Source organism: Anser brachyrhynchus (assembly GCF_964034855.1).
Source record: "Anser brachyrhynchus genome assembly, chromosome: 2".
NCBI lineage: Eukaryota > Metazoa > Chordata > Aves > Anseriformes > Anatidae > Anser > Anser brachyrhynchus.
The window spans coordinates 150400765-150403795 of record NC_137695.1 but is presented as its reverse complement, the minus strand read 5'-3'; the positions used below and the strand labels follow the sequence as shown (position 1 = coordinate 150403795).

General features: G+C 36.5%; 1 long non-coding RNA gene across 1 annotated transcript; it reads right to left on the bottom strand.

The window, feature by feature from the left end:
• Positions 1-599: 599 nt before the first annotated feature.
• Positions 600-2775, bottom strand: LOC308191358. Its single transcript, XR_013947913.1, has 3 exons — positions 2377-2775; positions 2200-2283; positions 600-972 (listed from the first exon to the last, which is right to left on the bottom strand). It is a non-coding gene; the product is annotated as an uncharacterized lncRNA (long non-coding RNA).
• Positions 2776-3031: the final 256 nt, after the last annotated feature.

Sequence of the window (3031 nt, the reverse complement as noted above, 5' to 3'; positions counted from 1 at the left end):
AACAAAACAATTCATCATTAAGAAGTTTTTGCTCTCTATTATAAATTTAGATTTAAAAGAAATGTTGAAGTCCCTAGGTCAAATTTTGCTCTCAGTTACTTTGGTGCAAACCAAGAGCAATTTATTGAAGGCAATGGAACTGCTATAAATTGAAGAAAGAAAAAAAAAATGATCTCCACATATAGTGAAAATATTATTTTATGCTTTAAGTCCAGGCTTTTAATCCATACTATATATAAATATGGTTATTCTCTCTCTCTTGCTCGCTATATATATATATAATTTTGGATTTGATTGTCTACACTTCTTATGACAGAGTCATTTAAAACATAAAAAGTAAAAAAATTGTATCTCAAGTGGTTTGTATGAGCTATTGTATCAGAAAGTTAAAAGCACACCAGCTAAATCCTGGTGTTTTAACTAAGATAACTAAAACTGTGGGGAAAAAAAAAATGAAAAGATTCAGAGCAAAACCATTTAGACTTCCAGTTTTGTTTGGCTAAAGTGTTACTAAGCTGATTCTGAAAAATCTATTCAGTTAATAGAATATGTGACAAGAAATTCAGGAAATGTCTTAACTGTCAAAAAAAAACCAAACTTTTCTCTCATGTGTTTTTCATTTTTTATTTTTCTGCTTACACAGAGTAGGAGGTCCATCTCAATTGTACTGCATATCACACTGATTCAACTGCTAGCTTGGCAACAAGCTTGGTCCATGCAGGCGGCTCCCATCTTCTACCCAGTCTTGCTGAAGTGGCACAGCTGATAAGCAAATATGGCGGTCCTTTGTCAGGAGGAACACTACTGAATCTAGGCTTTTATAGCCACCCTAGGAGCATGTTGGCTAGGTATCCTCCAGTCTTTTTTTCCTTTCTTCACAGGAAATCACATCTTCACAGGAAATCATCACAGGATGATTTATAAAGCATCCACCTCTTACTTAACAGGACCTTGTAGCTGGTTTCTACAGATCTGAAAAACAGGGATGTTTAATAACCTTCACATCCCAACACAGTCTCTTTGTGTGACATTGAGTCTTGCCTGACAGAGTTTCAAGCATGGTAGTCATATATTTCTGTAGATTTTTCAGGAGGGTTTAATATCATATTTTTATTATACCATCTCAATAATTTTCTGTAGGTTATTACTTTGTCATCTGGTAGTGTTTAAGGGCACTCTTTCCCTCTCCTTCCCCCTTCTGCAAAAAATAACAATTAAAAAAAAAATGGAGTTGTCAAATACTAACGGCTTTCACAGTATTAGCTCAGCTCAGAGACTTGAGCTGGCCAGTTTCATCTTGTCTTTGATTATGTCGTACAAGCCAGTTTGATCAGAATATGAATTGTATTTGTCTTTCTGATTCTAATTTCAAAGGCCTGGTAAAATTTTGAGTAATGTCAGAAAATAGACATCTGATTAGTCTGACAGATTTTATAACATCAAGCTCTTCCAGATTCTGATAGGCTGAGTGATTTTAGTGCTTTGAATGTTAGATTTTTAATTGCAAGCAGAAGGTCATCTGCATATATTAATAATTTGTGGGTGTCTAGCTTGTCCTTTTATTTGCTTTTTGCATCCAGTGGTGTTTGCTAATGTTTCTAGTTATAAGACAAATAATTGCATCTCTCTGCATACTGTTACCGGCAGGGGTTTTACTATCACAGATCATGACAGATGGGCATGTGTACAGAGCTTTGACTAACATTTCAAATTTATTTTAAAAACCCTATATTTATTGGGCCTGTAACAGATAGCCAAGAATAACTGATTTTTTTTTCCTTTCCTAATATTGTGTCGTTGAGACTTACCAGATGTCAGTATCACAGATGGCTTGTAATGGTACATAGACCAAGATATTTAAAAGCACCTGAATGGTGTAGGGCTAAGGTTTAAGCAACTTTGTATAGTGGAAAGTGTCCCTGCCAATGGCAGGGGTTTGAAACTAGATGATGTTAAGGTACCTTCCAACCCAAAGCATTCTATGATTCTATGACCTTTAAGGTACTGAGATTTAATGAAAAGTTCTGAAACTTAGCATTCAACATGCCCCAAATTCTGTAAGAGCTGATAAAAGAATTGGACTTAAATTTGACCTAACATTTCTATGAGTTTCACAAAGTATTCAACAGATATAACTGAAAATCACTCAACTTAGGCAGCCAGAAACAAAGCATAGACAAAATAGAAAACCATAGGCACCTTTAAATGATCTTTTACGGTGTATGGTTATCTCTCTCCAGAGAGTTTGATGAAACTGTTATGCACCAAGACATTTCCTGGGACCTAAGTTTCAGGACCAGAACAGAAAATCATTACACTCTGCTCCCTCGTACAATATCCTGATAGCACAGAAAGTCTTAGTACCTGTTCACTCACCTCCATCAATTTGTCGTTCATAAACAAAGAATCCCTCACCAGAATACCCTGGAGCTTCCTTACTGCCTGCCCAACACCATGATCTCAGTATGAAATCCAGTAACTTCAGCCACTTCCACTGAAAAAAATATAAAAAGAATGAAGAAAGTAGGAGGGAAATTAAGAGGTGGTGGCCAGCTTTTAGTATGATAGCCTAAAGGTCAAAGTGCTTATTTGGACAAATCCTTTCTAAATCACATCTTCATCCTGGTATTCATCCTTCATCCAGGTAGGAGGTATTCAAATCCATACCTTCTACCTCTTGTGAGTGTGCCCAATCATTAGGGTTTTTGTTGTTAGTTTGTTTGTTTGTTTTAATAGCTGTGAAGGAAAGAGGGAAGAGACACCCTAACACACATTTATGGGAAGGGACACAAAAAAGTGGCTAGAGAATGGAGACAAGAGTGACAATCTGGGCCAGATCATATTGCTACAGAGGAGTACACAAGGAGGAAGCTTCATTTCCCAAGCTCTCCATACTGCTCTGATATTTTGCTTTGAAACACCATCAAATAGATGAATCATGCCTTTTTTACTTTTTCCATCTCTGCCTGACCATTCAGATCAACTCTGAAATGAACAAGGGAGAGAGCTGCTACAAAGCTACCAGTACAGG